The sequence below is a fragment of the Lytechinus pictus genome, chromosome 5 (assembly GCF_037042905.1).
Source record: "Lytechinus pictus isolate F3 Inbred chromosome 5, Lp3.0, whole genome shotgun sequence".
Lineage (NCBI taxonomy): Eukaryota > Metazoa > Echinodermata > Echinoidea > Temnopleuroida > Toxopneustidae > Lytechinus > Lytechinus pictus.
Window position 1 is genome coordinate 37,228,737 of NC_087249.1, and position 23,670 is coordinate 37,252,406.

Consider the following 23,670-nt stretch of genomic DNA (forward strand, 5'->3'; position numbering starts at 1 on the left):
AGAGGGATGGTTTGAGGGGTTTTCGGGCTCAATTTATTAAATTCCTATTTTGCTCAATTTTGGCCAATCCGGCCAAGCCGCGAAGAGCCTAATATCCACTCGGGAAGGATCTTCTTTATTTCCCGTATATTGACCCATTTGGATGCTAGAACACCCCTCGAAGCGAAGAGGGCTGGTTTGGGGGGTTTTATGGCTCAATTTGGTAAATTCCGATTTTGCTAAATTTTGGCCAATTAGGCCAGGTCGCGAAGAGCCTAATATCCGCTCGGGGAGGATCTTCATTATTTCCCGTGTATTGACCCATTTGCATGCCAGAACACCCCTCGGAACGAAGAGGGTTGGTTTGGGGGTATTTTCGGGCTCAATTTGGTAAATTCCTTTTTTGCTCGGCCAGGTCGCAGAAGAGCCTAATATCCGTTCGGGATGGGTTAGGGGTAGGGTTAGGGGTAGGGTTAGGGGTGGGGTTAGGGATGGGGTTGGGGTTGGGGTTTGGGGTTGGGGTTGGGGTTGGGGTTAGGGTAAAGGGTTAGGGTTAGGGTTAGGGTTAATATCCGCTCGGGGTGGATCTTCGTAATTTCCCGTATATTGACCCATTTGGATGCTAGAACACCTCTCGGAGCGAAGAGGGCTGGTTTGGGAAGTTTTATGGCTCAATTTGGTGAATTCCTTTTTTGCTAAATTTTGGCCAATTAGGCCAGGTCGCGAAGAGCCTAATATCCACTCGGGAAGGATCTTCTTTATTTCCCGTATATTGACCCATTTGGATGCTAGAACACCCCTGGGAGCAAAGAAGGTTCGTTTTGGGGGTTTTCGGGCTCAATTTGGAAAATTCCTAGTTTGCTAAAGTTTGGCCAATTAGGCCAGGTCGCGAAGAGCCTAATATCCGTTCGGGGAGGATCTTCTTTATTTCCCGTATATTGACCCATTTGGATGCTAGAACACCCCTTGGAGCGAAGAGGGCTGGTTTTGGGGGTTTTATGGCTCAATTTGGTAAATTCCTATTTTGCTCAATTTTGGCCATTTAGGCCAGGTCGCGAAGAGCCTAATATCCGCTCAGGGATGATCTTCTTTATTTCCCGTATATTGACCCATTTGGATGCCAATACACCCCTCTGAAAGAAGAGGGCTGGTTTGGGGGGTTTTCGGGATCAATTTGGTAAATTCCTTTTTTTCTCGGCGAGGTTGCGAAAGAGCCTAATATCCGGTCGGGGTGGGTAAGGGGTAGGGTTAGGGGTAGGGTTAGGGGTGGGGTTAGGGATGGGGTTGGGTTGGGGTTTGGGGTTGGGGTTGGGGTAAGGGTAAAGGGTTAGGGTTAGGGTTAGGGTTAATATCCGCTCGGGGTGGATCTTCGTAATTTCCCGTATATTGACCCATTTGCATGCTAGAACACCCTTCGGAACGAAGAGGGATGGTTTGAGGGGTTTTCGGGCTCAATTTATTAAATTCCTATTTTGCTCAATTTTGGCCAATCCGGCCAAGCCGCGAAGAGCCTAATATCCACTCGGGAAGGATCTTCTTTATTTCCCGTATATTGACCCATTTGGATGCTAGAACACCCCTCGAAGCGAAGAGAGTTCGTTTTTGGGGTTTTCGGGTTCAATATGGTAAGTTCTTATTTTACTCAATTTTGGCCAATTAGGCCAGGTCGCGAAGAGCCTAATATCCACTCGGGAAGGATCTTCTTTATTTCCCGTGTATTGACCCATTTGCATGCCAGAACACCCCTCGGAACGAAGAGGGTTGGTTTGGGGGTATTTTCGGGCTCAATTTGGTAAATTCCTTTTTTGCTCGGCCAGGTCGCAGAAGAGCCTAATATCCGTTCGGGATGGGTTAGGGGTAGGGTTAGGGGTAGGGTTAGGGGTGGGGTTAGGGATGGGGTTGGGGTTGGGGTTTGGGGTTGGGGTTGGGGTTGGGGTTAGGGTAAAGGGTTAGGGTTAGGGTTAGGGTTAATATCCGCTCGGGGTGGATCTTCGTAATTTCCCGTATATTGACCCATTTGGATGCTAGAACACCTCTCGGAGCGAAGAGGGCTGGTTTGGGAAGTTTTATGGCTCAATTTGGTGAATTCCTTTTTTGCTAAATTTTGGCCAATTAGGCCAGGTCGCGAAGAGCCTAATATCCACTCGGGAAGGATCTTCTTTATTTCCCGTATATTGACCCATTTGGATGCTAGAACACCCCTGGGAGCAAAGAAGGTTCGTTTTGGGGGTTTTCGGGCTCAATTTGGAAAATTCCTAGTTTGCTAAAGTTTGGCCAATTAGGCCAGGTCGCGAAGAGCCTAATATCCGTTCGGGGAGGATCTTCTTTATTTCCCGTATATTGACCCATTTGGATGCTAGAACACCCCTTGGAGCGAAGAGGGCTGGTTTTGGGGGTTTTATGGCTCAATTTGGTAAATTCCTATTTTGCTCAATTTTGGCCATTTAGGCCAGGTCGCGAAGAGCCTAATATCCGCTCAGGGATGATCTTCTTTATTTCCCGTATATTGACCCATTTGGATGCCAATACACCCCTCTGAAAGAAGAGGGCTGGTTTGGGGGGTTTTCGGGATCAATTTGGTAAATTCCTTTTTTTCTCGGCGAGGTTGCGAAAGAGCCTAATATCCGGTCGGGGTGGGTAAGGGGTAGGGTTAGGGGTAGGGTTAGGGGTGGGGTTAGGGATGGGGTTGGGTTGGGGTTTGGGGTTGGGGTTGGGGTAAGGGTAAAGGGTTAGGGTTAGGGTTAGGGTTAATATCCGCTCGGGGTGGATCTTCGTAATTTCCCGTATATTGACCCATTTGCATGCTAGAACACCCTTCGGAACGAAGAGGGATGGTTTGAGGGGTTTTCGGGCTCAATTTATTAAATTCCTATTTTGCTCAATTTTGGCCAATCCGGCCAAGCCGCGAAGAGCCTAATATCCACTCGGGAAGGATCTTCTTTATTTCCCGTATATTGACCCATTTGGATGCTAGAACACCACTCGGAGCAAAGAGGGCTGGTTTAGGGGGTTTTATGGCTCAATTTGGTAAATTCCGTTTTCGCTCAATTTTTGCCATTTAGGCCAGGTCGCGAAGAGCGTAATATCTGCTTGGGGTGGATCTTCTTTATTTCCCGTATATTGACCCATTTGGATGCTAGAACACCCCTGGGAGCAAAGAGAGTTCGTTTTTGGGGTTTTCGGGTTCAATATGGTAAATTCTTATTTTACTCAATTTTGGCCAATTCGGCCAGGTCAACAAACAGCCTAATATCTGCTCGGGTGGATCTTCTTTTTTTCCCGTATTTTGACCCATTTTGATGCTAGAACACCACTAGGAGCGAAGAGGGCTGGTTTGGGCGGTTTTCGGGCTCAATTTGGTGAATTCCTTTTTTGCTCGGCCAGGTCGCGAAGAGCCTAATATCCGTTCGGGATGGGTTAGGGGTAGGGTTAGGGGTAGGGTTAGGGGTGGGGTTAGGGATGGGGTTGGGGTTGGGGTTTGGGGTTGGGGTTGGGGTTGGGGTTAGGGTAAAGGGTTAGGGTTAGGGTTAGGGTTAATATCCGCTCGGGGTGGATCTTCGTAATTTCCCGTATATTGACCCATTTGGATGCTAGAACACCCCTCGGAGCGAAGAGGGCTGGTTTGGGGGGTTTTATGGCTCAATTTGGTAAATTCCTATTTTGCTAAATTTTGGCCAATTAGGCCAGGTCGCGAAGAGCCTAATATCCACTCGGGGAGGATCTTCTTTATTTCCCGTATATTGACCCATTTGGATGCTAGAACACCCCTGGGAGCAAAGAGGGTTCGTTTTGGGGGTTTTTGGGCTCAATTCGGTAAATTCCTAGTTTGCTAAATTTTGGCCAATTAGGCCAGGTCACGAAGAGCCTAATATCCACTCGGGGAGGATCTTCTTTATTTCCCGTGAATTGACCCATTTGGATGCTAAAACACCCCTCGGAGCGAAGAGGGCTGGTTTGGGGGGTTTTATGGCTCAATTTGGTAAATTCCGATTTTGCTAAATTTTGGCCAATCTGGCCAGGTCGCGAAGAGCCTAATATCCGCTCGGGGAGGATCTTCTTTATTTCCCCTGAATTGACCCATTTGCATGCCAGAACACGCCTCTGAACGAAAAGGGCTGGTTTGGGGGTATTTCGGGCTCAATTTGGTAAATTCCTTTTTTGCTCAATTTTGGCCAATTAGGCCAGGTCGCGAAGAGCCTAATATCCGTTCGTGGTGGATCTTCTTTATTTCCCGTATATTGACCCATTTGGATGCTAGAACACCCCTGGGAGCAAAGAGGGTTCGTTTTGGGGGTTTTCGGGCTCAATTTGGTAAATTCCTAGTTTGCTAGATTTTGGTCAATTAGGCCAGGTCTAATATCCGTTCGTGGAGGATCTTCTTTACTTCCCGTATTTGAATGCTAGAACACCTCTCGGAGCGAAGAGGGCTGGTTTGGGGGGTTTTATGGCTCAATTTGGTAAATTCCTATTTTGCTCAATTTTTGCCATTTAGGCCAGGTCGCGAAGAGCCTAATATCCGCTCGGGGATGATCTTCTTTATTTCCCGTATATTGACCCATTTGGATGCCAATACACCCCTCTGAAAGAAGAGGGCTGGTTTTGGGGTTTTATGGCTCAATTTGGTAAATCCGTTTTTGCTCAATTTTTGCCATTTCGGCCAGGTCGCGAAGAGCGTAATATCTGCTTGGGGTGGATCTTCTTTATTTCCCGTATATTGACCCATTTGGATGCTAGAACACCCCTGGGAGCAAAGAGGGTTCGTTTTGGGGGTTTTCGGGCTGAATTTGGTAAATTCCTAGTTTGCTAAATTTTGGCCAATTAGGCCAGGTCGCGAAGAGCCTAATATCCGCTCGGGGAGGATCTTCTTTATTTCCCGTGAATTGACCCATTTGCATGCCAGAACACGCCTCTGAACGAAGAGGGCTGGTTTGGGGGTATTTCGGGCTCAATTTGGTAAATTCCTTTTTTGCTCAATTTTGGCCAATTCGGCCAGGTCGCGAAGAGCCTAATATCCGCTCGGGGAGGATCTTCTTTATTTCCCGTATATTGACCCATTTGGATGCTAGAACACCCCTGGGAGCAAAGAGGGCTGGTTTGGGGGGTTTTATGGCTCAATTTGGTAAATTCCTAGTTTGCTCAATTTTGGCCAATTAGGCCAGGTCGCGAAGAGCCTAATATCCGCTCAGGGAGAATCTTCTTTATTTCCCGTATATTGACCCATTTGGATGCTAGAACACCCCTTGGAGCGAAGAGGGCTGGTTTGGGGGGTTTTATGGCTCAATTTGGCAAATTCCTATTTTGCTCAATTTTGGCCAATTAGGCCAGGTCGCGAAGAGCCTAATATACGTTCGGGGAGGATCTTCTTTATTTCCCGTATATTGACCCATTTGGATGCTAGAACACCCCTCGGAGCGAAGAGGGCTGGTTTGGGGGGTTTTATGGCTCAATTTGGTAAATTCCTTTTTTGCTCAATTTTTGCCAATTCAGCAAGGTCGCGAAGAGCCTAATATCCGCTCGGGGAGGATCTTCTTTATTTCCCGTATATTAACCCATTTGGATGCTAGAACACCCCTGGAAGCAAAGAGGGTTCGTTTGGGGGGGTTTTCGGGCTCAATATGGTAAATTCTTATTTTACTCAATTTTGGCCAATTCGGCCAGGTCGCGAAGAGCCTAATATCCGCTCGGGGAGGATCTTCATTATTTCCCGTGTATTGACCCATTTGCATGCCAGAACACCCCTCCGAACGAAGAGGGTTGGTTTGGGGGTATTTTCGGGCTCAATTTGGTAAATTCCTTTTTTGCTCGGCCAGGTCGCAGAAGAGCCTAATATCCGTTCGGGATGTGTTAGGGGTAGGGTTAGGGGTAGGGTTAGGGGTGGGGTTAGGGATGGGGTTGGGGTTGGGGTTTGGGGTTGGGGTTCGGGTTGGGGTTAGGGTAAAGGGTTAGGGTTAGGGTTAGGGTTAATATCCGCTCGGGGTGGATCTTCGTAATTTCCCGTATATTGACCCATTTGGATGCTAGAACACCCCTCGGAGCGAAGAGGGCTGGTTTGGGAAGTTTTATGGCTCAATTTGGTGAATTCCTTTTTTGCTAAATTTTGGCCAATTAGGCCAGGTCGCGAAGAGCCTAATATCCACTCGGGAAGGATCTTCTTTATTTCCCGTATATTGACCCATTTGGATGCTAGAACACCCCTGGGAGCAAAGAAGGTTCGTTTTGGGGGTTTTCGGGCTCAATTTGGAAAATTCCTAGTTTGCTAAAGTTTGGCCAATTAGGCCAGGTCGCGAAGAGCCTAATATCCGTTCGGGGAGGATCTTCTTTATTTCCCGTATATTGACCCATTTGGATGCTAGAACACCCCTTGGAGCGAAGAGGGCTGGTTTTGGGGGTTTTATGGCTCAATTTGGTAAATTCCTATTTTGCTCAATTTTGGCCATTTAGGCCAGGTCGCGAAGAGCCTAATATCCGCTCAGGGATGATCTTCTTTATTTCCCGTATATTGACCCATTTGGATGCCAATACACCCCTCTGAAAGAAGAGGGCTGGTTTGGGGGGTTTTCGGGCTCAATTTGGTAAATTCCTTTTTTTCTCGGCGAGGTTGCGAAAGAGCCTAATATCCGGTCGGGGTGGGTAAGGGGTAGGGTTAGGGGTAGGGTTAGGGGTGGGGTTAGGGATGGGGTTGGGGTTTTGGGTTGGGGTATGGGGTTGGGGTTGGGGTTAGGGTTAGGGTAAGGGTTAATATCCGCTCGGGGTGGAACTTCGTAATTTCCCGTATATTGACCCATTTGCATGCTATAACACCCTTCGGAACGAAGAAGGATGGTTTGAGGGGTTTTCGGGCTCAATTTGGTGAATTCCTTTTTTGCTCGGCCAGGTCGCTGAAGAGCCTAATATCCACTCGGGAAGGATCTTCTTTATTTCCCGTATATTGACCCATTTGGATGCTAGAACACCCCTGGGAGCAAAGAAGGTTCGTTTGGGGGGGTTTTCGGGCTCAATATGGTAAATTCTTATTTTACTCAATTTTGGCCAATTCGGCCAGGTCAACAAAGAGCCTAATATATCCGCTCGGGGAGGATCTTCTTTATTTCCCGTATATTAACCCATTTGGATGCTAGAACACCCCTGGAAGCAAAGAGGGTTCGTTTGGGGGGTTTTTGGGTTCAATATGGTAAATTCTTATTTTACTCAATTTTGGCCAATTCGGCCAGGTCAACAAAGAGCCTAATATATCCGCTCGGGGAGGATCTTCTTTATTTCCCGTATATTAACCCATTTGGATGCTAGAACACCCCTGGAAGCAAAGAGGGTTCGTTTGGGGGGTTTTTGGGTTCAATATGGTAAATTCTTATTTTACTCAATTTTGGCCAATTCGGCCAGGTCAACAAAGAGCCTAATATATCCGCTCGGGGAGGATCTTCTTTATTTCCCGTATATTGACCCACTTGGATGCTAGAACACCAACTCGGAGCGAAGAGGGCTGGTTTGGGGGGTTTTCGGGCTCAATTTGGTAAATTCCTTTTTTGCTCAATTTTGGCCAATTTGGCCAGGTCGCTAAGAGCCTAATATCCGCATGGGGAGGATCTTCTTTATTTTCCGTATATTGACCAATTTGCATGCCAGAACACCCCTCGGAACGAAGAGGGCTGGTTTGGGGAGTTTTCGGGCCCAATTTGGTAAATTCCTTTTTCTCTCGGCCAGGTCGCGAAAGAGCCTAATATCCGGTCGGGTGGGTTAGGGGTAGGGTTAGGGGTGGGGTCGGGGTTTGGGGTTGGGGTTGGGGTTAGGGTAAGGGTTAGGGTTAGGGTTAATATCTGCATGGGGTGGATCTTCGTTATTTCCCGTATATTGACCCATTTGCATACTAGAACACCCCTCGGAACGAAGAGGGATGGTTTGAGGGGTTTCGGGCTCAATTTATTAAATTCCTATTTTGCCCAATTTTGGCCAATCCGGCCAGGTCGCAAAGAGCGTAATATCCACTCGGGGAGGATCTTCTTTATTTTCCGTATTTTGACCCATTTGCATGCCAGAACACCCCTCGGAACGAAGAGGGCTGGTTTGGGGAGTTTTCGGGCCCAATTTGGTAAATTCCTTTTTCTCTCGGCCAAGTCGCGAAAGAGCCTAATATCCTGTCGGGGTGGGTTAGGGGTAGGGTTAGGGGTAGGGTTAAGGGTGGGGTTAGGGGTGGGGTTAGGGCTTGGGGTTGGGGTTTGGGGTTTGGGTTGGGGTTGGGTTAGGGTTAGGGTTAGGGTTAATATCCGCTCGGGGTGGATCTTCTTTATTTCCCGTATATTGACCCATTTGGATGCTAGAACACCCCTGGGAGCAAAGAGGGTTCGTTTTGGGGGTTTTCGGGCTGAATTTGGTAAATTCCTAGTTTGCTAAATTTTGGCCAATTAGGCCAGGTCGCGAAGAGCCTAATATCCGCTCGGGGAGGATCTTCTTTATTTCCCGTGAATTGACCCATTTGCATGCCAGAACACGCCTCTGAACGAAGAGTGCTGGTTTGGGGGTATTTCGGGCTCAATTTGGTAAATTCCTTTTTTGCTCAATTTTGGCCAATTCGGCCAGGTCGCGAAGAGCCTAATATCCGCTCGGGGAGGATCTTCTTTATTTCCCGTATATTGACCCATTTGGATGCTAGAACACCCCTGGGAGCAAAGAGGGCTGGTTTGGGGGGTTTTATGGCTCAATTTGGTAAATTCCTAGTTTGCTCAATTTTGGCCAATTAGGCCAGGTCGCGAAGAGCCTAATATCCGCTCAGGGAGAATCTTCTTTATTTCCCGTATATTGACCCATTTGGATGCTAGAACACCCCTTGGAGCGAAGAGGGCTGGTTTGGGGGGTTTTATGGCTCAATTTGGCAAATTCCTATTTTGCTCAATTTTGGCCAATTAGGCCAGGTCGCGAAGAGCCTAATATACGTTCGGGGAGGATCTTCTTTATTTCCCGTATATTGACCCATTTGGATGCTAGAACACCCCTCGGAGCGAAGAGGGCTGGTTTGGGGGGTTTTATGGCTCAATTTGGTAAATTCCTTTTTTGCTCAATTTTTGCCAATTCAGGAAGGTCGCGAAGAGCCTAATATCCGCTCGGGGAGGATCTTCTTTATTTCCCGTATATTAACCCATTTGGATGCTAGAACACCCCTGGAAGCAAAGAGGGTTCGTTTGGGGGGGTTTTCGGGCTCAATATGGTAAATTCTTATTTTACTCAATTTTGGCCAATTCGGCCAGGTCGCGAAGAGCCTAATATCCGCTCGGGGAGGATCTTCATTATTTCCCGTGTATTGACCCATTTGCATGCCAGAACACCCCTCGGAACGAAGAGGGTTGGTTTGGGGGTATTTTCGGGCTCAATTTGGTAAATTCCTTTTTTGCTCGGCCAGGTCGCAGAAGAGCCTAATATCCGTTCGGGATGGGTTAGGGGTAGGGTTAGGGGTAGGGTTAGGGGTGGGGTTAGGGATGGGGTTGGGGTTGGGGTTTGGGGTTGGGGTTGGGGTTGGGGTTAGGGTAAAGGGTTAGGGTTAGGGTTAGGGTTAATATCCGCTCGGGGTGGATCTTCGTAATTTCCCGTATATTGACCCATTTGGATGCTAGAACACCACTCGGAGCGAAGAGGGCTGGTTTGGGAAGTTTTATGGCTCAATTTGGTGAATTCCTTTTTTGCTAAATTTTGGCCAATTAGGCCAGGTCGCGAAGAGCCTAATATCCACTCGGGAAGGATCTTCTTTATTTCCCGTATATTGACCCATTTGGATGCTAGAACACCCCTGGGAGCAAAGAAGGTTCGTTTTGGGGGTTTTCGGGCTCAATTTGGAAAATTCCTAGTTTGCTAAAGTTTGGCCAATTAGGCCAGGTCGCGAAGAGCCTAATATCCGTTCGGGGAGGATCTTCTTTATTTCCCGTATATTGACCCATTTGGATGCTAGAACACCCCTTGGAGCGAAGAGGGCTGGTTTTGGGGGTTTTATGGCTCAATTTGGTAAATTCCTATTTTGCTCAATTTTGGCCATTTAGGCCAGGTCGCGAAGAGCCTAATATCCGCTCAGGGATGATCTTCTTTATTTCCCGTATATTGACCCATTTGGATGCCAATACACCCCTCTGAAAGAAGAGGGCTGGTTTGGGGGGTTTTCGGGCTCAATTTGGTAAATTCCTTTTTTTCTCGGCGAGGTTGCGAAAGAGCCTAATATCCGGTCGGGGTGGGTAAGGGGTAGGGTTAGGGGTAGGGTTAGGGGTGGGGTTAGGGATGGGGTTGGGGTTTTGGGTTGGGGTATGGGGTTGGGGTTGGGGTTAGGGTTAGGGTAAGGGTTAATATCCGCTCGGGGTGGAACTTCGTAATTTCCCGTATATTGACCCATTTGCATGCTATAACACCCTTCGGAACGAAGAAGGATGGTTTGAGGGGTTTTCGGGCTCAATTTGGTGAATTCCTTTTTTGCTCGGCCAGGTCGCTGAAGAGCCTAATATCCACTCGGGAAGGATCTTCTTTATTTCCCGTATATTGACCCATTTGGATGCTAGAACACCCCTGGGAGCAAAGAAGGTTCGTTTGGGGGGGTTTTCGGGCTCAATATGGTAAATTCTTATTTTACTCAATTTTGGCCAATTCGGCCAGGTCAACAAAGAGCCTAATATATCCGCTCGGGGAGGATCTTCTTTATTTCCCGTATATTAACCCATTTGGATGCTAGAACACCCCTGGAAGCGAAGAGGGTTCGTTTGGGGGGTTTTTGGGTTCAATATGGTAAATTCTTATTTTACTCAATTTTGGCCAATTCGGCCAGGTCAACAAAGAGCCTAATATATCCGCTCGGGGAGGATCTTCTTTATTTCCCGTATATTGACCCACTTGGATGCTAGAACACCAACTCGGAGCGAAGAGGGCTGGTTTGGGGGGTTTTCGGGCTCAATTTGGTAAATTCCTTTTTTGCTCAATTTTGGCCAATTTGGCCAGGTCGCTAAGAGCCTAATATCCGCATGGGGAGGATCTTCTTTATTTTCCGTATATTGACCAATTTGCATGCCAGAACACCCCTCGGAACGAAGAGGGCTGGTTTGGGGAGTTTTCGGGCCCAATTTGGTAAATTCCTTTTTCTCTCGGCCAGGTCGCGAAAGAGCCTAATATCCGGTCGGGTGGGTTAGGGGTAGGGTTAGGGGTGGGGTCGGGGTTTGGGGTTGGGGTTGGGGTTAGGGTAAGGGTTAGGGTTAGGGTTAATATCTGCATGGGGTGGATCTTCGTTATTTCCCGTATATTGACCCATTTGCATACTAGAACACCCCTCGGAACGAAGAGGGATGGTTTGAGGGGTTTCGGGCTCAATTTATTAAATTCCTATTTTGCCCAATTTTGGCCAATCCGGCCAGGTCGCAAAGAGCGTAATATCCACTCGGGGAGGATCTTCTTTATTTTCCGTATTTTGACCCATTTGCATGCCAGAACACCCCTCGGAACGAAGAGGGCTGGTTTGGGGAGTTTTCGGGCCCAATTTGGTAAATTCCTTTTTCTCTCGGCCAGGTCGCGAAAGAGCCTAATATCCTGTCGGGGTGGGTTAGGGGTAGGGTTAGGGGTAGGGTTAAGGGTGGGGTTAGGGGTGGGGTTAGGGCTTGGGGTTGGGGTTTGGGGTTTGGGTTGGGGTTGGGTTAGGGTTAGGGTTAGGGTTAATATCCGCTCGGGGTGGATCTTCTTTATTTCCCGTATATTGACCCATTTGGATGCTAGAATACCCTTGGGAGCGAAGAGGGCTGGTTTGGGAGGTCTTATGGCTCAATTTGGTAAATTTCTTTTTTGCTCAATTTTGGCCAATTCGGCCGGGTCGCGAAGAGCCTAATATCCGGTCGGGGTGGGTTAGGGGAAGGGTTAGGGGTGGGGTAAGGGGTGGGGTTGGGGTTTGGGGTTGGGGTTTGGGGTTGGGGTTGGGGTTGGGGTTAGGGTTAGGGTTAGGGTTAGGGTTAATATCCGCTCGGGGTGGATCTTCGTTATTTCCCGTATATTGACCCATTTGCATGCTAGAACACCACTCGGAGCGGTTTTTCCGGCTCAATTTGGTAAATTCCTTTTTTGCTCAATTTTGTCCAATTCGTCCAGGTCGCTAAGAGCCTAATATCCGCTCGGGGAGGATTTTCATTATTTCCCGTGTATTGACCCATTTGCATGCCAGAACACCCCTCGGTCAAATGTCATTTAGGGTCAATAAACTTTGACCAAGTTAAGGGTATTTGGTGAATTACCAGCATAACTTTAAAAGTTTATGAATCTGATTCATATAATTTGAACATGAGAGTGATCAAGTATCATTAAACATCCTGTGCGACTTTCAGGTCACATGGCAAAGGTCAAAGGTCATTTAAGGTCAATGAACTTTGGCTAAGTTGGGGGTATTTGTTGAATTACCATCATAACTTCAAAAGTTTATGGTAATTATTCATAAAAGTTGGACATAAGAGTAATCAAGTGTCATTGAACATCCTGTGCAAGCTTCAGGTCACATTATCAAGGTTAAAGGCTGTTTAAGGTCAATGAACTTTGGCCATGTTGGGGGTATTTGTTGAATCACCATCATAAATCTGTAAGTGTATTGGTCTAGTTCATGAAACTTGGACATGAGAGTAATCAAGTACCACTGAACATCCTGTGCAAGTTTTAGGTCACATGTTCAAGGTCAAAGGTCATGTAAGGTCAATGAACTTTGGCCATGTTGGGGGTATTTGTTGAATTACCATCATATCTCTGTAAGTGTATTGGTCTAGTTCATAAAAAGTGGACATAAGAGTAACCAAGTATCACTGAACATCTTGTGCGAGTTATAGTAGTTTTCAAAGTCAGCACTGCTGCTAGATTGAATCGCGTGATGCAGGTAAGACCGCCAGAGGCATTCCACTTGTTACTCTAATCTCGATATGCTCTCCAAATCATGAAGCAATACTTACATTGCAAGCAATACTTACATAAAAATACTTTTTATAACACTTTTCATTTGCTTTCATCCAACATGCAGATTTACGTTATCGGAACAAGGCATTATGACTAGAACATGAAGGCAAGCAATGCAGAGGAAGAAAAATTATCTTTTATGGTGCACTCTGCGGACATCCCAATACTTTTTCAGATGCCCCCAGTTAAGTCAACAATGGAACTTTCCAAGAAGAGGGAAGAGGACCTATGGAAAGATATCCGCCCATTTTTAGATGAGGAAAAGGTAGATCTCTTAGCACCACGGCCTTCCTGATAGTGGGAGGAAATGGAACACCAAATACATGTATTGTTCCTGATTGAACGAAGAAAGTCAAAGAATTGTTAAAAAAAGGTTTAACTTTAACTTAGTATCGTTTACTGAGCCTTTGAAAGGATGTCATCGTATTGTGGAAAGTTTGCTGCTTTATCAAAAAGTGTGTTAAAGACAGACACCAATGCGGGAATGTGTGTTATATATCCACTTAAGTAAAATTTAAAAAGCAAAGAGCTATTCACATCTCTGACTTTTGCTAAAATTGCTGCGTAGAAGAGCGTTAATTTTAATCCCTTTCATACATGTATCTAAAGTTAAACTCTGACTGGTATATTTTTATTGATTTTATTTATATGATGTTTACAAGTCATTGCCACTAATTAGTGACATCAGATCCCAGTGTCTTTGTGATATTTGTTAGTTTTGCAACATGCAACGCGTAATCTTTTTGATCAATACCATACACAGTAGTGCGCGTCCTCTCAGCATGATCTGACCAATGCGGTGATGTCTTTTGAGGCAAGTGCACACCTTACGACCCGATCCGGCGTCACAGCTCTTGTCAGCTTGAGAGTCGCAGACCGGTCAGAGATAAGTCGCAAGGAAAACCGTAAGGATTTGACATGTCAAATCCTTATGACTGAACGGCAGGCTCAATCCAACTTCCAACCAATCAGACAGCAGAGTTGCACGACGCGTATATGATATACAACATGCATACGCTGTACGTAGTAAGCGCTATTTTCTCAGTTGCTATGGCAAAAAGGGCAGCATGCGTGAGTCACAGACAGCATAGCATGAAAGTCGGATCGCAAGGTGTGCGGTGTCGAGGCTTATGACTACCATGCGATTTAAGCTTCGACACTGCACACCTTGTGATCCGACTACCATGCTGTCTGCTACTCATGCATGCAATATAAGGCCAGGGGGTGTTTCACAAAGATTTAAGTATGACTTAGAGTCGCACTTAAATGCCTCATTACGTGCGATATAAAAGGCATGACCGCATTGGTCAGGTCATGAGTAAAGGCATATTTGCGTTGGCATTTAAGTGCTACCTTAGTCATACTTAAATCGTTGTGAAACACCACCCTGGTTACATTGTAAAGCCAGGTTACACTATAAGTTGTTTCAATTTTAAGCCAAGTTACTATTTAATGTTGGGTTACATTACAAGGCAAGACTACATTATCAGGCCATGTTACACTTTTAGTCAGGTTACACTATAAGGTCAGTGGTGTTTCACAAAGATTTTAATATGACTCTTACATGATATGCAACATGAATCTTTTTTATCAATACCGTACGCAGTAGTGCGAGTCCTCTCAGCATGATCTGACCAATGCGGTGATGTCTTTTATACTGCATGCAAGTAGGCCCAGATTACACTTTTAGATCAGGAGGCATGGAACCCGCATTCAGCTACTATTGTTAGCTCAATTGAAAAAGTGCAAAGATCAGCTGCTCGCTTTGTACACGGTGACTACAGTCCCTCAACATCTTCCTCAGCCCTTGTGTCTGCACTCGGATGGGATAGTCTCTATACACGCCGTCTTCTTGCTCAGTGTACCCTCTTCCATAAAATTCATCATCATCTGGTTGCTGTACCTTTTCCTCCTACCATTGGTCCTGCCACATATATTGGACGACATGATCACAGCCTTAAATATGCTATACCAAAAGCAACCACAGATGCATACAAGTTCTCTTTCTTCCCACGTACTATCAAAATTTGGAATCACCTACCAGGACCTGTTGTAATGGGAACAAACCCAGCTGTATTTAGAGAGGCTGCGCTGCCATTCATCCGCGTGATGCAGCCTTCTGTTGGGTCTCTTATGCTGTAAACCAAGAGGCAGTTTTTACTTGCACGGTGCACATTCACTTTTAATGTATATAAGTGAAATTTCAAATTACTTCACCATGGCACCTCGCACTGATACACAGAATGTTTTCATCCCGGGATAGCTTTGAAGCTGCTGAAAGGGATTATTCTTCAAGGTTCAAGGTTCAAGATACCTTCTAAAGCCTGGTTACGCTTTAAAGAAGGTAACTCTTTAAAGCAAGTTGAATTATTAGGAGAGGTTACACAATAAGCACATGAATCACACTTAAAAGGTCTATGGAAGCCATATGACTGTTCAATTACAGGTTACATTATAAGGCAAGGTTACACAATAAGCACAGGTATCACACTATCAGGCAACTAGGCCCAGATTACACTAAAAGATCAGGATATAATTTAAAGCCAGGTTTAAAGCAATGTTACTGTTAAGAAGTTAACTCTTTGCAGGTTAAGCTATAAGGCCAGGTTACACAATAAGCACAGGTATCACACTTTAAAGCCTATCAAAGCCAGATTACTTTTTAATTCCAGGTTACATTATATAGGCCAGGGGGGTGTTTCACAAAGATTTAATTATGACTTAGAGTCGCACTTAAATGCCTAGTTTTGCGCAGTATGAAAGCCATGACCGCATTGTGCATTGGTCAGATCATGCAAAGAGGATGCGCACTATTGCGTATTTACCATGTTTACACTTGATCGGCTTTTGGTTCAGAACCAAAAGCCGATGCAGAATCTAACAACCGGAAAGCTTGCCTGACATTTGCCGAAAATAGCAACAACTAATGTATGCAAAGTGGATTCCAAGTATTGAAGTACCATTAATAGGTATATAACAACAATACTGTCGTGTTGGGATCGGTAATTATGAGAAGGGAAGCGTAATGAGGAAACTTTGGAGAAAATTATACAGTTCAAAATCAGAAAGTATTTAATCATCAATATTCAGCTACAGTTCGAAGTACATGAAGATTCAGATATCATATGAGACGATGAATATGAAATAATTTAGAAGTATCCGATTGAGATTCGGAGTGAAGTTAAATTAATATTCGATGGACGTCTAAGTCTTGAAGTCAGTCAGTCTCTATGGATGAGTGTTGGTCTAGTATTCTATCGTTGTATTCTATATCTCCAATAATCAAGAAGTCTTATTTATATCATTAGTTTTGGGGGTGTAACAATTTAAGGTGGGAGTGATCTCTAAACGTGATCTGATTGGTCTACATGTAACTGTCTATCAAACTTTCTCTGGTATAACGGGTGTGGTGATGCTCTATGCAAGTGACTGGGGCTGGAAGTGTGAGCCATACTTCTTAGAACTTTTGTTCCCTGAAGTTAGCTGACGTAACATCTGTAACGGTCTTAAAAGCGACTCGGCCTTAACGTGTAACTCGCCGGGTAAGTTCGCAAAAAAGTGTTCTATTGCAAATATAATGTACGCGCGCGTACTGAATGGGGAGTTTGGGCGAGAAAATCAATTCAGTACCGTACACGGTACCATCAATTTCCCACAAAATACGTGAGTATTATTGAAAGAATCGTACTATATCAGTTATGTAATGTTAGGGAGTAATTATATAACTGCGGGCGTGAATTTATACAATCTAATGCACTTCTTTCGATATTTGTTTGTAATAACATCGCCAACAAATATTGCGGTGATTGCTTTGAATACTCTTGCCTTGGCTGCTCGATCTGTCTCTAGCGGTGTGACGCTGACAGTGCATGCGGAGAGTTCCGGCGAATGACTAACCTGAATTTCGTTTAGGTTTATGCGGTGTATTATTTCGTTCCCTCGAAATACTATTTCGTTCCCACGCAATAGTATTTCGTTAATTCCCACGCAATATTTTGTTCCCACGCAATATTATTTCGTTCCAACAAAATATTATTTCGTTTCCACGAAATATTATTTCGTTCCCACGCAATATTATCCCCCCTCTCTCTCCAATCCGCACAGGGCCGTGTATAACACGTGCAGCATAAGCATCATGCTTTGGTATGGTATGCGCTGATGTCTGAGGATGATGATGATGGGGGTGATAATGATGTTGGGGGTGATGATGATGATGGGGGTGATGATGATGGGGATGATGATGATGGGGGTGATGATGATGGGGATGATGATGATGATGGGGTGATGATGGTGGGGGTGATGATGATGGTGGTGATTATGATGGTAATGTAATTTCGTCATCACCCCATCATCATCATCATCCCCAACATTATCACCCCCATCATCATCACCCCCATCATCATTATCACCCCCATCATCATCACCCCCATCATCATCATCACCCCCATCATCATTATACACCCCCATCATCATCACCCCATCATCATCATCATCCCCATCATCATCACCCCCATCATCATCAGCCTCAGACATCAGCGCATACCATACCAAAGCATGTTGCTATGCTGCACGTGTTATACACGGCCGGTGCGGATCAGAGAGAGGGGGGATAATATTGCGTGGGAACGAAGTAATATTTCGTGGGAACGAAAGGGTATTTTGTGGGAACGAAATAAAATTGCGTGGGAACGAAATAGTATTTCGTGGGAACGAAATAATATTGCGTGGGAATGAAATAGTATTTCGAGGGAACGAAATAGAATTTCGAGGGAACAAAATTATACTGCGAGGGAACGAAATAATGCACGGAGAATTTCGCAGGTCAAAGGTCACAGCTCATTAAATATGCGAGTTGATTTCCGCGCAATAACTCGAAAAATATTTAATGGATTAAATTTTTTTTTAAATACAGGCAAAGTTTGAATTTGGAGACCGCTGTTCAAAGGTCACATCTCATTAAATATACGAATTTGTTTCCGCATGATAACTTATGGAATATTCAACAGATTTAAAAAAATTATGGGTGTGTAGGTAGATGACACCAAAATACAGGCTAAGTTCAAATTCAAAGGTCACAGCTCATTATATATGCAAGTTGGTTCAAAGGTCTCAATTTGTTCTTTATTTATATGCATATTGGTTTCTGCACGATATTAAATTCAATCTTATTGCATGAATTTCTGATCGCGTTCAGCGGGGGCATCTTTGTCCTTTGGACACGTCGAATTTCTAGTTTAATTTTCTTAACCGAAGGTTAAGTTTTTGAAATGACATCATTCATAACTTAGAAAGTATATGGACCTAGTTCATAAAAACTTAAACATAAGGTTAATCAAGTATTACTGAACATCCTGCATGAGCTGTAATTCGAATGACAAAGGTCAAAGGTCATTTAGGGTCAATTCACTTCTACCATGTTGGGGGGAATCAACATCAAAATCTTAACCTAAGGTTAAGTTTTTGAAATGTCATCATAACTTAGAAAATATATGAACCTAGTTCATGAAACTTAAACATAAGTTTACTCAAGTATTACCAAACATCCTGCCGGAGTTTCAAGTCGCAGGACTTAGGTCAAATGTCATTTAGGGTCAATAAACTTTGACCAAGTTGAGGGTATTTGGTGAATTACCATCATAACTTTGAAAGTTTATGGATCTGATTCATATAATTTGAACATGAGAGTGATCAAGTATCATTAAACATCTTGTGCGACTTTCAGGTCACATGGCCAAGGTCAAAGGTCATTTAAGGTCAATGAACTTTGACCAAGTTGGGGGTATTTGTTGAATTACCATCATAACTTCAAAAGTTTATGGTAATAATTCATAAAAGTTGGACATAAGAGTAATCAAGTGTCACTGAACATCCTGTGCAAGCTTCAGGTCACATTATCAAGGTTAAAGGCTGTTTAAGGTCAATGAACTTTGGCCATGTTGGGGGTATTTGTTGAATCACCATCATAAATCTGTAAGTGTATTGGACTAGGTCATAAAACTTGGACATAAGAGTAATCAAGTATCACTGAACATCCTGTGCACATTTCAGGTCACATGACCAAGGTCAAAGGTAAATGAACTTTGGCCATAATGGGGGTATCTGTTGAATTACCATCATAACTTTAAAAGTTTATGGATCTGACTCATGAAACTTGGACATGAGAGTAATCAAGTACCACTGAACATCCTGTGCAAGTTTTAGGTCACATGTTCAAGGTCAAAGGTCATGTAAGGTCAATGAACTTTGGCCATGTTGGGGGTATTTGTTGAATTACCATCATATCTCTGTAAGTGTATTGGTCTAGTTCATAAAAAGTGGACATAAGAGTAACCAAGTATCACTGAACATCTTGTGCGAGTTATAGTAGTTTTCAAAGTCAGCACTGCTGCTATATTGAATCGCGTGATGCAGGTAAGACCGCCAGAGGCATTCCACTTGTTACTCTAATATCGATATGCTCTCCAAATCATGAAGCAATGTAAGTATTTTTTATAACACTTTTCATTTGCTTTCATCCAACATGCAGATTTACGTTATCGGAACAAGGCATTATGACTAGAACATGAAGGCAAGCAATGCAGAGGAAGAAAAATTATCTTTTATGGTGAACTCTGCGGACATCCCAATACTTTTTCAGATGCCCCCAGTTAAGTCAACAATGGAACTTTCCAAGAAGAGGGAAGAGGACCTATGGAAAGATATCCGCCCATTTTTAGATGAGGAAAAGGTAGATCTCTTAGCACCACGGCCTTCCTGATAGTGGGAGGAAATGGAACACCAAATACATGTATTGTTCCTGATTGAACGAAGAAAGTCAAAGAATTGTTAAAAAAAGGTTTAACTTTAACTTAGTATCGTTTACTGAGCCTTTGAAAGGATGTCATCGTATTGTGGAAAGTTTGCTGCTTTATCAAAAAGTGTGTTAAAGACAGACACCAATGCGGGAATGTGTGTTATATATCCACTTAAGTAAAATTTAAAAAGCAAAGAGCTATTCACATCTCTGACTTTTGCTAAAATTGCTGCGTAGAAGAGCGTTAATTTTAATCCCTTTCATACATGTATCTAAAGTTAAACTCTGACTGGTATATTTTTATTGATTTTATTTATATGATGTTTACAAGTCATTGCCACTAATTAGTGACATCAGATCCCAGTGTCTTTGTGATATTTGTTAGTTTTGCAACATGCAACGCGTAATCTTTTTGATCAATACCATACACAGTAGTGCGCGTCCTCTCAGCATGATCTGACCAATGCGGTGATGTCTTTTGAGGCAAGTGCACACCTTACGACCCGATCCGGCGTCACAGCTCTTGTCAGCTTGAGAGTCGCAGACCGGTCAGAGACAAGTCGCAAGGAAAACCGTAAGGATTTGACATGTCGAATCCTTATGACTGAACGGCAGGCTCAATCCAACTTCCAACCAATCAGACAGCAGAGTTGCACGACGCGTATATGATATACAACATGCATACGCTGTACGTAGTAAGCGCTATTTTCTCAGTTGCTATGGCAAAAAGGGCAGCATGCGTGAGTCACAGACAGCATAGCATGAAAGTCGGATCGCAAGGTGTGCGGTGTCGAGGCTTATGACTACCATGCGATTTAAGCTTCGACACTGCACACCTTGTGATCCGACTACCATGCTGTCTGCTACTCATGCATGCAATATAAGGCCAGGGGGTGTTTCACAAAGATTTAAGTATGCCTTAGAGTCGCACTTAAATGCCTCATTACGTGCGATATAAAAGGCATGACCGCATTGGTCAGGTCATGAGTAGAGGCATATTTGCGTTGGCATTTAAGTGCTACCTAAGTCATACTTAAATCGTTGTGAAACACCACCCTGGTTACATTGTAAAGCCAGGTTACACTATAAGTTGTTTCAATTTTAAGCCAAGTTACTATTTAATGTTGGGTTACATTACAAGGCAAGACTACATTATCAGGCCATGTTACACTTTTAGTCAGGTTACACTATAAGGTCAGTGGTGTTTCACAAAGATTTTAATATGACTCTTACATGATATGCAACATGAATCTTTTTTATCAATACCGTACGCAGTAGTGCGAGTCCTCTCAGCATGATCTGACCAATGCGGTGATGTCTTTTATACTGCATGCAAGTAGGCCCAGATTACACTTTTAGATCAGGATACCTTCTAAAGCCTGGTTACGCTTTAAAGAAGGTAACTCTTTAAAGCAAGTTGAATTATTAGGAGAGGTTACACAATAAGCACATGAATCACACTTAAAAGGTCTATGGAAGCCACATGACTTTTCAATTACAGGTTACATTATAAGGCAAGGTTACACAATAAGCACAGGTATCACACTATCAGGCAACTAGGCCCAGATTACACTAAAAGATCAGGATATATTTTAAAGCCAGGTTTAAAGCAATGTTACTGTTAAGAAGTTAACTCTTTGCAGGTTAAGCTATAAGGCCAGGTTACACAATAAGCACAGGTATCACACTTTAAAGCCTATCAAAGCCAGATTACTTTTTAATTCCAGGTTACATTATATAGGCCAGGGGGTGTTTCACAAAGATTTAATTATGACTTAGAGTCGCACTTAAATGCCTAGTTTTGCGCGGTATAAAAGCCATGACCGCATTGCGCATTAGTCAGATCATGCAAAGAGGACGCGCACTTTTGCGTATTGATGAATTAGATTGCGCGTTGCATTTCAGATACGCGTCAGCATTTAAGTGCGATTTAAGTCATACTTAAATCTTTGTGAAACACCCCCCAGGCTACTTTTACCATGTTTCAGTTTTAACCTAGTTACTCTTTAATGTTGGGTTACATTACAAGGCAAGACTACATTATCAGGCCATGTTACACTTTTAGTCAGGTTACACTATAAGGTCAGGGGTGTTAAACAATTTTTTAATATGACTCTTAATACATGACATGCAACGTGAATCTTTTTTATCAATACCGTACGCAGTAGTGCGAGTCCTCTCAGCATGATCTGACCAATGCGGTGATGTTTTTTATACTGCACGCAAGTAGGCCCAGATTACACTTAAAGATCAGGATACATTCTAAAGCCAGGTTACACTCTAAAGCCTGGTTATGCTTTCAAGAAGGTAACTCTTTAAAGCAGGTAAAATTATTAGGCCAGGTTACACAATAAGCACATGAATCACACATAAAAGTCTATGGAAGCCACATGACTTTTAAATTGCAGGTTACATTATAAGGCAAGGTTACACAATAAGCACAGGTATCACACTATCAGGCAACTAGGCCCAGATTACACTAAAAGATCAGGATATATTTTTAAGCCAGGTTTAAAGCAAGGTTACTGTTTTAAGAAGTTAACTCTTTGCAGGTTAAACTATAAGGCCAGGTTACACAATAAGCACGTTTTTCAAACTTTAAAGTCTATTAACAAAGCTAGATTACTTTTTAATTTCAGGTTATATTGTAAGGCCCGGTTACACTATAAGTTGTTTCAATTTTAAGCCAAGTTATTATTTAATGCTAGCTCACATTACAAGGCCAGGCTACATTATTAGGCCATGTTACACTTTAATTCCAGAAGCTACTGCTATATCAGACTTTGTTCTTGTATTAAAAGTCTTCAGATTACTAAAATATAGTGGTCATAAACTGTCTGGGAGTTATGCTTAATTTATACCTAAAAAGCCATTTGTGACTTTGAGGATTTTTTCAACTTTTATTTTTTGGGGGATTTTTTTAACAAAAACATCACACTGATCATTTCATGACCTTTTCGCAAAAGAATGCAAGCAAGAATAAAACCTGCAAAATAAACATTTCTAATTATATGCATTCTAATTTTATATGAATTAAACAAGGATCAATAGACCGGTTTACTAACATATTCAAATTTTATGCGTACCAGTTTAACAAAGGTTGCTTCTAACAACCGGAAAGCTTGCCTGACATTTGCCGAAAATAGCAACAACTAATGTATGCAAAGTGGATTCCAAGTATTGAAGTACCATTAATAGGTACAGGTTAATAGAATAACTCGTTACTAGGCCCCGATGGAAAAAAACATCCATAAATTTGACTTTATTAGTAAACCGGTCTATTCCAGGGCGTCACTGGTACCTATCTCCTGTTGGTGGCGAGCTGCTCATTGTTGGAAAGTGAACATTGCGCGTTGGATCTCAAATCAAAAGTTTTTTATTAGAATATATCTTTTACAGTTTTATTGATCAAATTTGTATATATCCAACATATAGTATTCCTCTGGTAATTATGGAGTCAGAAGACATGGAACTGTTATTATTTTGGCTATATAGATCCATAATGTTTTGGATATTCATGTTTGTGCAATCATCAATTTCAGGTTTCTGAATGTATCAGGATTGGGTTCTGGCTTAGTGGTCGAGGATTTGGCTTTGCGTCCCACCCCACCCACAAACAACAATATATAGTTGACTTGCCATATTATTGTATTTTAATAACTCGGGTATATGATTTTGTTTGTATTCTAAGAATTTTATGTCGTATAATGCTTTTGTCTAGTTTTGTTTTTAGGAGTTTCACAGAGTATTCATTTGCTTTATTTTGCTGCTTTGTTCTCCTTAACAAGATATATATAGCATCATTTTGCTAGTACGTTTGTTTCTTTTGATTGCTCTTTCTTTTATGTACATATATTTTATAGAAACAGGCCCACTCCACCTCAAGTAAAAGGTTGTCTTGTACACATCGGGGTGTGGCCTTCTAATCTAAATTGTTTGGTCTTATGGTATGAGATATA